The 12666-nt window shown below is 38.0% G+C and overlaps 1 non-coding gene across 1 annotated transcript; it reads right to left on the bottom strand.

Moving 5' to 3' along the window:
- Window positions 1–654: 654 nt before the first annotated feature.
- On the bottom strand, window positions 655–865 carry LOC116477997 (small nucleolar RNA U3). Its single transcript, XR_004250700.1, has one exon. It is a non-coding gene; the product is annotated as a small nucleolar RNA U3 (small nucleolar RNA).
- Window positions 866–12666: the final 11801 nt, after the last annotated feature.

The following is a 12666-nucleotide window of genomic DNA, read 5'->3' as shown; positions in this document are numbered from 1 at the left end:
CAATTTATCAGCAAAATCTGTTGGCTCAACCTTCAAAATGATGCCAATAGTGGCCACTTCTCTTTGTCTCCAGTATTTATGCTCTGGTCCATCCATCATCTTTAGACTTTACTATTTCCATAGTATACCGGCATGGTTGAATTGCATTCTTCCAAAAAGATATATGGAAGCCCCAATCCCTAGTGTCTCAGAATGTGACCTTTTTTAGAAATTTTGTCTTTGCAGTCAAATTAGGATGAGGTAATTTGGGTAGGCTCTAATCCAGTATGACTGGTGTCCTTACAAAAATGGAAAATTTGGATGCAGAGACAGATGAGCACACAGAGAGAATGCCATGAGAAGATGAAAATAGAAATCAGAGTGATGCATCTATGCCTAAGATTGTCTACAAACCACCAGAAAGCTAGGAGAGAGGCATAGAACAGAGTCTCCCTCAGAGCCGTCAGAAGGAACCAACTCTGCCAACACCTTGGTCTCAGACATCTAGCCTCCAGGAGTTTGCAACAACAAATTTCCCTTGTTAAAGCCACTCAGACTGTGGTAAGTTGAAGAAAATTAGTGCATACGTTAAGTGGGCTTTCTGCTTTCCACTCCTCCACTATGGCCTGTTCCCCACACAGCAGTTAGAAACATATATATATATACATAAAATAAAGGACTGCATTCTCTCCTCTTTATTCTCCCAGTGGGAAAGAAGAACTGTCATTAATGGCAAGTGGCAGTTGAAACAACACCAAGAGCTGGCTTCACGTTTAGGAAAGAATGCTGTGCCTTCTTGTCCTTGTCGTGGTTTCTGGTGCTCTGCACATTCAGAGAAACTTCTCTTGTAACAAACTATAGAAATGATTCCTGAAAGTATAGCCTTTAGAAACAAGTATTTTTTAAAGTACCAGTAAAATTGTATTGCCTCTTTATTAAAAATCCTCCCATTGCTCCCCATGTGCACCTGATCTACAAATTCTATTCTTTCCACCATTTCTTCTATGACCTGTCCCCTAAAATCAGTCTGCTCCAACCAGAGTTCCTGGCATATAATAAATGCCTAATTAGTATTTGTGAACTGATAGAATAATTAAATTTTAAATCAGCAAAACTATTTTTGAGGTTTTTTTTTAAAAAGATTAATAATGGAGAGAATAAGACCAAGTGCATAAGTGTTGATTGAACCAGAATGACCTTGCAAAATTTCATTCATTCATTCAACACACCTCCTTAATACATGCTGTTAGCCAAGTGCTATTCTAGGCACTTGACTTTCAAATGTGGAGAGGCCGTAGCTCCTGTACATCTGGCATAGGTGAAGGAGCAACTACAATACATGAAGGTAAATCTTACCATAGAGGTGAGAACAAAGTTCTGTGGTACCACAAATGAGGGAGCAATTACTTCTGTCCAAAGCAGTTATGGGAGGTTTCGTAAAAAGGGAGACAGTTAAGCCAGGCAATCTTAGAAGTTTGGTGGTGGTGGTAGGAGTGTTAATGGATAGGTGACATATAGGAAGGTGAACATTTCAAGGTGCTGATGTAGCATGTGCAAACACATGGCAGAATCATGCATCTAGAAAAGGTGCCATTTGTTAGGCAAAGCTGTGTGTCCCTGGCTCACTACTTCACTGCTCGGCAGCCAACCAGCTGCAGAATCCTATAGAAACACTGGAATCTCCGATCTTAAAAATAGGAAATCATAGGCCCCTTCTGCATTTAAGAAAATCCCAGACTCTCTTTATTTAAATGTTCCACAAGCCAATAAAACAAAAAGCCAACAAAATGAGACTGGCCTCTAACTCTGTCTTCAGTTTAGCAGCAGAGCTGTATATCTAGCTGGATCCTGCTGCTAGATGATTGTATGTGACTGAATCCTAGCCCCCGTCCCAGCAGGAGACAACCAGGAATGGAGTCTGGCCTCATCATGAGAGATCTGATATATTTCCATATTTCAGTGTTTTTTTTTTCTATTTGTGTAACCTCAATGTTTTACAACATTAATATTTTGTTGCCCCAATTCTTGTGCTGCAAGCACGTGAGGCAGAAATGCAAAGAGAACCCATGTCTTTTGATGGTCTGATTACTACCCATTGTGAGGTTTGGGGTTTTAAAATATCAATTTCTTGCCGATATTTCATGTAATGCTAACTGTCACAACTGCTCTGTCTAGCCCAGCAAAATTGGCTTTAATATGCTAAAGAAATTAGGGAATTGTATTGCTTCTGGGTTCTAATCCTAGCTCTATAATTAATCATCGTATGTCATAAAGCAAGGCATTTAACCTTTCTCTTAGTACCCACATCTATCTGACAAGCAGCTTGGACTGTAACAGTTGCTAAGATTCATTATTCCCTGATCCTAGGAAGAAAAAAAAAAGTGAATTGGAAACAGCTTACAATCACCATCAGTAGTTACTTGAAAGACATTGAGATTTATTTTTTGTTTGTTTTGTTAGTTTGTTTTCAATATTGACTTTTCAGATGTGTGAATCCTCATGCTTCCTTGATCCATGTGTCTATAACTTAGCAACCGACCAGTGATGGTTTGAATGCTGAATTTAAAGAATTTATTGTTTTTCATATAGAGTTAATGGTGTGTGTGTGTGTGTGTGTGTGTGTTGTATTTATCCACCTAATCTTCTCAGGCAGGGGTTATTTAAATTCCTAGAGGCTGCTTTACAAAAACTCAGAGCAGGTTTGCTCTTTCATCATAACTACTACGAGCTATGTGGTGTGAGCATGACTTAAATGGGTAGTTGGTTTTCATTTCACATCATTGCTACATTTATTTGCTTTTATAGATCTTAGAAAGTATTAATAAAAAATCCGTTGTGGATGAAATGCCATTTTTGTTTCTGTGCCTGAAATGATACGTAATATTGACTAAACAACCTCACTTTTATTTCCTTGATGGAGTCTTGTGCCTGTGGATCCTGTTTTGATCCCAAAAAGTCTTACATCATAAATGCTGGAGCAAATGTTAGTTCCCTCATAATATACTACTTCTTCACTTCCCTGTGATACATATAGCTACACTCAAGTTTTAGCATAACTTAGGAAATATTTCTATGGGAAGTATGCGCAACAAATCTTCCTAGCAAAATAGAAGCTATTTTAAAAAAGAGATATTAAATAGATCAGGAAAAAGTGAGGTAAAAGAATATGTGTAGAAAGTCAATTTTTAAAAAAATAAAGACTTTTATTTTTATTAATTTTTTTGGTGTTACCATCTGTCATAATGTATATAGTAGTGATATGCAATTTATATTTTAGAATATAAGAAGTAATTTCTTTAAAAAATCAGTGAGTAAAGATTTTAAATGATACTTTTAAAAATCTTGCCTAATTACTAAGCTCATGGTGATATCAAAGAAAAGTATTTGTTCAGTATGTTAAGAAATTAAACTTTAAATAAGGTAATTTGATGATATTTCTGTGTATGTTGTACTTACCTTCACATGATCTGGTAGTTTACATTAAAGCCAGTTTTCATGATTTTAGGCCATTTGTCTGCTTTGTTTCCTTTTAAAAATATCTATACAACTCCATCCTATCCCTCATAATATTAATTTCCCTGGTTTCTGTTCATGTTTCAAACATATTTCCAAAAGAATATGATTCAGATAAGTATTTAAAGGAAATACATCATCACATTGAGCCAGGTATTATAGCTATATGTGAAGGGATTAAGCAGCTTAAAATACGTTGTCACAGATCCTGGATTCTCCCCTCCTTCTTGACAACCAAGGTCATGTTTTCCTGGCTGCAACTATGGGGAATGTTTTTAAGCAGTTTTGCAGACCCAGTCCTGCACACCTCAATTAATGTATCCTTGTGGGGTGGGGGAAGAGGACCACTTTTGTAATGATGTGTATCTTACAACACACTAAATTTTTATAAATCATGCAAAACAGAGCTGCATTTATATGCAGCTGCTGATGACAAAAATACCTCTGAGAGCAAGTTATTTTTATTTCCACTTCGTTGAAAATAAACAGAAACAAATCTTCGCACAATTAGGATGACGGACATGTTCTGCTCTTCATCTCAAGTTCCTCTTCTGCTGCCACACCCACCTGATGGCTATGCTCTGCCATCTCCTGCTTCAGGGATCTGTGCCTTCTTGTTTCCTATTCCTATTTCACAAAGCGCTGACATCCATTGGGGCACTTTGGCATTAATTGACTTATTGCCTTTTATATGAAAGAATTTCAAGAATTCTTCTAGGCCAGCCATAGCATCTTCAGCCTTCCATTCCTAATTATGAAATAAATGTTATAAATTCATGAGCAGGTGGCTCACTGAGTTGTTCAAATACCTGAAATCACAAAATACAGTCAGTTCTGCTACAATGCTTGCTTTGGGAACGTGAATTTGTTTCAGTGTAATTGAGATATTGGGGAACAATTTAAGCATAATGCAAATTTCACATTTGCTTCTGTGGGAATTCCTCTGCCAGAAACACTAGGAGAACTCAAAAAACTGCACCCAGCTGAACCCATCTGCATAAGAATATGCAAAATTCAGACGTCACCCATTTCAAACATCCACCAGCTACCTCAGTTCACTATGTGCACTGTGAGCCACCTATGTCCACATCTGGCTTTACAAATTTCATCTGATTTCTGAGAATCCACCTTCTACCATCTCACAAGTTGCTATTCTTATATTGCTTAATTTTGAAATAAGAAAACTTCAAGTCTTTCTTAAATTTGTATTTTATTGTGGAATTTATGTATTAATAAACCATTTAATATATATAAAACTGTGCTACCATATTTATTAAGTTCTTATCTTTTTAATGTATGACTGGTGAAGTTTTTGTGTTGCGGGTCTGGTTTTTGCTGCACAGTTTTGCATAGCATGATAACTTTCAGGAGTGTATATGCAGCATTACAGCAAAACTGACAGTATGAAACTGCCCCCACTGCCAAGATTGCTGTAGCGGGGATATCTAACAATACCTTCTTTGGGCCTATTTTGAAAATTTCTTATCCTTGACTCTTCTTCGCGTCAATTCTCAGTCACCACTCAAAGACTAGTTTTCTTTTATACACCTGAGAACAGTTATGAAATATCTGAGCATTGCATCATTCTAGAGGGTTTGGCTTTTATTAGAAAGGCAAGAGGTACTCTTGAAGAATTTTAAGCTGGAGAATGGCCGAGATAATAACAGGAATCAAACCCATGCTGGAGAGGACTTTGCATAAAAGTTTCTATCAGGACCCTCTGATTGTGACTCAAAAGCCTGTGAGCTCCTAGAGGATAGAAATTGTCCAATCATCTCAGAAGCCTCTATGCTGGGCATCCTGCCTGACCTGGAATGGCTCAAACTGTTTACTGAACTGAATTCCAACAGTACAAATGAGGATTAGTCTTCAAAATGGTTACCAAGAGGCCCTGAAAAGTCTTAATAATGATGCAGATAATCAAGTTCTCCACTTAGACAAGGAATTCTTCCCTTAGATTTTAGAAAACAATTGTTTAATAGTGAGAATTAAAACAAAAATGACTTTTCATGTACCTTAACTAAATCTTATGCTTTTTGAGCTCCTGCTTTTTGCTTAATAATATTTGGGCACAGTGCCTTTCCCATCAGGACGTGATTGATACTCATTCAATTCATCAAAAAACCAGTTAATCAGAACATTCGCTTCCTCATAAGTATTGTATTTAAGCGTCTGTTGTGTATAATTTAATGTTTCACATGGTTTGGCTACTTTAATTTCTTAAAAGACTTTTGGAATTTTTACAGGATCCTCTAGAGATGAAAATATGAAAAATCTTCATTCTTTTGCAATGCTATTGCATTCTTATGCAATAATAATGCAATATCATTGCCTTCTCATGTAATACTTATACAGTTAAAGCTAAAAAAGATAATGAACATCAGAAGTAAAACAATAGTGACTATGAAACCATGAGTATGGCTTACTCTAAATTTGATCTCTGCTGAGTGACTCTGACTTCCTTTCAATTAAGTGCATATTACAACTCCCCAGGTGGGTAGCCATCTGCTCCTCATAGAAGGTAATGCCACCCAAGCTCTTGGCTCTCTTCCCTGCCAATTAGTCCCCTATATGCATTTTATATGAATGTTGCAGAGCCTTAGATAGGTGTGAAACTTTGAAGCTTCTATACTTTTGAAGAAATCTGATTTAAGCATACACTGTCAAAGGAATGAAAAGAACAAATATCAATATGGCAATGGAATTTCTATAAACACTACATAATTTTGTTCCTCAAGTGGTTATCTGAATTTAAAATGATATTCTTCCAGGCTTAAAATAGATAAGTCACTTAATAATAGATTTGTTTTTAGTAATAATGTCACTCCCTACTTCTCATTGGAATTCAAATATGACAGTTTTTCCTTACATGATTTAAATACACGTAACTGGCCACAATCCTGTTGTGCCCATTGACCTCTCTGTATGTTCTACATGTTTTCCAGTTATTTTAAGTGTATTGTTTTTGACCCCAAGCAATTTTTATTGCCTTATAGCACTATTCTGCGTGGAAAAAAATAAAATCAAGCTGGAGTTATTTAGGCCAAATGATACAGTGGGTTTCTAGGAAGCCTGAGGCAGGTTGTCCGTTTTGCATTTAGAAGAAGCCACTGGAGAGTGACAGTTCAAAAAAAAAAAAAACACAAACACACGAAAACCGCTGTTGTGAAATATTTGGCTTGGGAAAGAGAATTTGAGAAAGCTCAGACTAACGCATTAACATACTATTATGCACCCCTGAATAGAGATCCTAGGAATAGGCTGCCACCTACTATATTAACTCTAGTTCCTACCTGAAAGTTCAGTTGTTTCATTGAATAGATAATATAAATTAAAGGTGCAATCCTATGAAATAATCATCTACCCCTTAGTAAATGAGGACTGAAGTGGTAAGCTGTATTTATACTGTGAAAGTTAGGCAAAGTCCCTTATTAGTAACTATTTTTATTTTAATTTCTCATAACAGTTATTTTGGGTTACATTTATAAGTATAAACTAAGCTGGTGTCACAGAGACCCAAAATAGTAGTGGTTCAAGTAAAACAATAAAATGTTATATCTCTTGCATGTGAAAATCCACAGGTAGGCAAGAGGTCCAGGACAAATAAGCAGTTCTACTCCACGAAGTCACCCAAGCATCAGATTCATTTCCCTCCACCATTCCAGAGTAGGTTTTCCTTGTCTGTATGGTTGAAATTGGCCATTATTACAAAATCTCTGTGTTTCTATCATTAAGGAGAAAGTGAGAAGATGGAGCACAATTTCCTTTTTAAGCTATGTGATCCAGGAATCACACCCACAATTTCCCATACCTACTTGCAAGAAAGTTTGAGAAATATAATCTCTAGCTGGACAGATGTTTGTTCAACTAAACTCAAGCATTCTATTATTATTCAAAGGAAGAAAGGGAGAATGGATATCAATGAAATCTTGCTCCACCTACTAACTAGCTGTTTACTTATTTATTTTTATACTAATTTAATAACAAAATTCTTTCCAGAGGTATAATAAGGAAGCTTTTTGAATAAATTGTACCAGGTTTCTTCTGCTTCAAATCATTCCATGGTGTTGCATCAGTACAAACTCCTAACATCATTTACAAGGCCCTGTAGGCTCTGGCTCTTGACTCTGACTCCAACAACAATTTAAACATGCTTCTCCTGGCTTCCTATTTTCCAACTACACTGATCTACTTTCCGTTTTGTGGACATCCCAGCTATTGACATCTCTCCATTTTTGCTCTTGTTATTTCTTTTATAAATGTTCTTCCCAGCATTCTATGTATAATTAACTGGTTCCTTGTTTCCCTTCAGTGCAGTTCGCGTATCATTTCTTAAGATGTCCTTTCACTATACTATCTGGCTTCCCTAAATTTCTTTGCCATTTTTTAATCTACTTAATTCTACTTATGCTTTCAATTATTTTGTTAATTTATTTTTAACTCATTTACTGCCTGATTTCCCCCCTGGAATATAAGCTCTGGGAAGGCAAAGACCTCATTTGTTTTGTTATCTCAGATAAACTGATTCCTGGAATGTAGTTACTAGAACATAGTAGTTGCTCAAGGAATATTTGGGGAATGAGAAAATGAACATATAATTATTAATATGTAATGTGCATATATATAGTGTTTGCAGTATCTTTCAGAAAACTGTATTGTCAAATTAGTGTTTGCCATTGTCTTAACACTGTATAAAGGATTGAAAATGTAATGTAAAGAGTTGATGTGCAGTTCATCACTTTCTTCATCTGAGATATAGGCAGCCTCCTGACCATAGTATTATGGATAAGTAGAGTATGACATTCTATTGTCTGTTAAGCTTGTGTTATCAATGTATTTTCATTTGCTTTATATCATAGCCGTAGAACTATATTTACTAAATTCTGAAAAAGCATTGTGAAATAGAACTAAATATTTGTTGACCTGCAAACAAAAGACAAATATATTGATCAGAATTAAATAGTTACTCTGCACTCGTACTAAATAACATTCACATGATAAAAGCAACAAAACAGTTTAGAAGAGAAATGTAACAACAAAAGGTCTCAAAATCATAGAAGTAAAATAAGTAAAATGTTTTCAATATATATTTACATATATAGTTGTAGTTTATAATACAATTTTATAAAAGGGACTATATTACATTTTGTTCCTCTTCTCCTAAATAGCCATGTGAAACGATGCAATATAGTGAAACTGAACATTTATTTCCTCTGTTGCTTCTCTTTTAAAATAATATAATTGATTTGAGTTCTTTGTACATTTCACCTTGAAGAAAGAGATAATCATATGGTGACACAAATGGTCCCTAGGACTTCTCAGAACCAGTAGACTAAACCACAGAAAAAGTAGCAGACATTTTTCTAACATGTATACAGTTCATCCATTTGATTTGAAAAGTGATAAGCTTCAGAAGATTTCCTTTGATTCTTTTCTCAGTTGGCCAAATCATGGTAGAATTGCAGAATCAACATTAAATAGAGCTTTCTGGAACCATCTCCAATGCAGTATATTTTGTATTAAATAGGTTTACAAGTAAAAGCCCTGGGATAAATAAAGAAAGGAATCTCTGTGAATCCTGCAATAATCACAGTGATTCCCCTGAGGCGCAATGGTGATTATATTAAAAACAAGAATTACACATTGTCGTTATGTTAATATTAAGCCAATTTCATAAAAATAACAAAATATTCTTTCTTATATGCTAACAGAAATGGGCAAAAAAGTCTTACTTTATAACTGTCTCAAAGTAGATTCAAATAAGAAAATGCTTTCAACAATTAACTATTACTTTCCTCTATTATAATATGCACCTGAATTCATATGAAGTATTCAAAACTTGTTATACCTATCATTGTCATTAGAGAAACCTCTTTACATATCAAGTGAGTAAATATTGGCCATGTGGAAGAGTCTATTGACTCAGAGTGCCTACCATATCCACAGCCATTTTCTGACAAAAGCAACCACGAGCTATTCTTTGAGCATAAATTAATGTGCTTTTTGTTCTGTCTCCTGAGAAAGAAAAGAAACTTTTTATCTGAGGAATGCAGCCCCTTTAAATTATCAGGCCCAGAGAGGCATAAAAATGAGGTAGGAGTCACATCCCACTAACCCCCTTGAGCTGAGTAATCATCCTCTTGAAACCACCTGCTACATGGACTTTAGACTGAATATTGCCACAATCCTCATAAATTAACCTAATGATGTCACATGCTGGGCACCATAACTTACACGCTCTGGTTCAACAATGTCTAGCCAATTATTATTCAGTGCTATAGATCTTTAAACCAATGAGAATTCCTGAAAAACAACTTTTGTAATCCCCCCCTCCTGATTTGTCCTTTTTTCTTTAAAAGCTCAAGCCTCTCTTTCGTTCTCCAGAGCACTTCTCAAGGTAACTTGGAAGTGTTCCCCAAGCAGCTGTCCTAACGTTACTTGGCTTAAGTAAACTCTTTAAAATCATATTTTGTGCCTCAGCTGCTTCTTTCAGATTTTTACCCCTAAAACCTTGGCTGTAGCTGATTGGCTGTGATCATATATTTTTCCTCACGGAGAGCTTTAGTTGTGAAAACACAAAACCACACAAAGGGAAGTTAATATAAAAAAAGTTGTAGCAGACAAATTGAAGCTGAGGAATTGAGGAAGAGTGAGATTCAGTGTGAAAAAAACGAGGCGAAGAATCAAGATGGTGGATTATTACAGAAGCAGCTAGTGTGGGTGGCTGTCACGGAGAGGAAATGAAATAGTAAACATTGACCCTGCCAGCCGACCATCTAAGAAACCATTTCATTTCCAGACCCATCAAGGGAGTGAGGGGACACAGACAACAGGGAAATGCAAGGTTGGGCTGCAACCCATCAGGGATTGGCCAGCCCCACATAGGGAAATGCTAAGTGAGAGCCCCCAGGGGATCCACACTTCCCAAACGGACCTGTGCATGCCTGGGAACAGGAGAATCTCCCCAGCCCCGGGCCTCTAGACTGACGTAGAGAGCAGTCGGAGTTTTTGCGGAGGCAACACTCAAGACCACAGGGACCTGCACAGGCCTTGTACACTGTGCAGCCAGGCACCAGCTGCCATAGCCCCAATAGAGGCCACAGTCATGATGTCCAGGAGCAGTAAGATTGCTCCAGTCTGCCTCACCAGCTTCAGCCAGCTTCCAGCACAATGGTCTCACTTCTGCCAGTGCCGGTCCTTGTTCCCCCAGGAAGCACCCGAATGGCAGAGCCAGGCGACTCCACCCATCCTCCGCTGCACATGACCCAGCAGATTACACCTGCTGGGGCTTTCAGCACAGCGGACCTGATTCCGTCGGAACTTTGTGGGCAGGAGTGTCTCTGGATTAGGCGACTCCATCCACCTCTGCTGCTCCTAGCCTGTTACAACAAACTGGCTTGGGTGGCGCCCAAGCAAGGGGGGAGCCCTCACTCTCAGAACACTGAGAGGGGTGAGGTACCCACGTTCATGGGCCTGCAAGGGAGCGAAGCATTCTTCCCTTTGCAGGGCCAGGCCAGAAGGGTATAAATGTCTGCCAACTGTGGCCCCTGACCGAGGGAGCCCTGCAGACCAGAACAACCAACAAAAGAAACATGGATGTAGAGCCAATGATCAGAGGGGGTTCTTCCAATGCTCAGGAGTGGACCAAGTGAAGGGGTTATTTCTTTCTCCCCACGCCACAGAACACGACTGTGAACTTGCCAAAATACAACAGAACCATGCAACTAACAGCCTATCTGCAGGCCAATAATCTCAAGCGCCACCAACTGGATCGCAGTGCAAAATACACCACCAAAATATTTTACCAGTATACAGCAACCTGTGAAAACTAAGGCAAAATTCCAGCCACAAATAAAGATTCCGCAGAGTGTTGGCCCACTGAAAACACCCAGAAAAGAATCCAATTGACTGTATTCAACTTACATCACAGTTAAAGGAATACCAGCCCTCATGTATGAGAAAGAATCAGTGCAAGAACTCAGGCAATTCAAAAAGCTAGTGTGTCTCCTTATCTCCAAACAACACACTAATTCCCCAGAAATAGTTCTTAACCAGATTGAGATGATTGAAATAATAGACATAGACTTCAGAGTCTATAGGGCAAAGAAGCTCACTGAGATCCAGGAGAAAGTTGAAACACAAACCAAGAAATGCAAAACAAACAAACAAACAAACAAAAAACAGTAAAATGATCCAGGACATGAAAGATGAAATAGCCATTTTGAGAAAGAACCAAACTGAATTTCTGGAACTGAAGAATTTACTTTAAGAATTTTATAGTGCAATTAAAAGCATTAATAGCAGATATATTCACTCTGTTGAATAGGAGTGGTGAGAGAGGGCATCCCTGTCTTGTGCCAGTTTTCTTTTTTTTTTTTTTTTTTGAGACTGAGTCTTGCTCTGTCCCCCAGGCTGGAGTGCAGTGGCACAATCTCGGCTCACTGCAAGCTCTGCCTCCCGGGTTCACGCCATTCTCCTGCCTCAGCCTCCTGAGTAGCTGGGACTACAGGCGCCCACCACCTAGCCCAGCTAATTTTTTGTATTTTTAGTAGAGACGGGGTTTCACCGTGTTAGCCAGGATGGTCTCGATCTCCTGACCTCGTGATCCGCCCGCCTCGGCCTCCCAAAGTGCTGGGATTACCTGCTTGAGCCACCGCGCCCGGCCGGCTTGTGCCAGTTTTCAAAGGGAATGCTTCCAGCTTTTGTACATTCAGTATGATATTGGCTGTGGGTTTGTCATAGATAGCTCTTAACTATTTTGAGATACGTACCAACAATACCTAATTTATTGAGAGTTTTTAGCCTGAAGGATTGTTGAATTTTGTCAAAGGCCTTTTCTGCATCTATTGAGATAATCATGTGGTTTTTGGCTTTGGTTCTGTTTATATGCTGGATTATGTTTATTGATTTGCATATGTTGAATCACCCTTGCATCCCAGGGATGAAGCCCACTTGATCATGGTGGATAAGCTTTTTGATGTGCCGCTGGATTCAGTTTGCCAGTATTTTTTTGAGGATTTTTGCATCAATGTTCATCAAGGATACTGGTCTAAAATTCTCTTTTTTTGTTGTGTCTCTGCCAGGCTTTGGTATCAGGATGATGCTGGCCTCATAAAATGAGTTAGGGAGGATTCCCTCTTTTTCTATTGATTGGAATAGTTTCAGAAGGAATGG

Source organism: Hylobates moloch, unplaced genomic scaffold (assembly GCF_009828535.3).
Source record: "Hylobates moloch isolate HMO894 unplaced genomic scaffold, HMol_V3 SCAFFOLD_2, whole genome shotgun sequence".
NCBI classification, from domain to species: domain Eukaryota; kingdom Metazoa; phylum Chordata; class Mammalia; order Primates; family Hylobatidae; genus Hylobates; species Hylobates moloch.
This window is presented reverse-complemented; position numbering and strand designations above follow the sequence as displayed.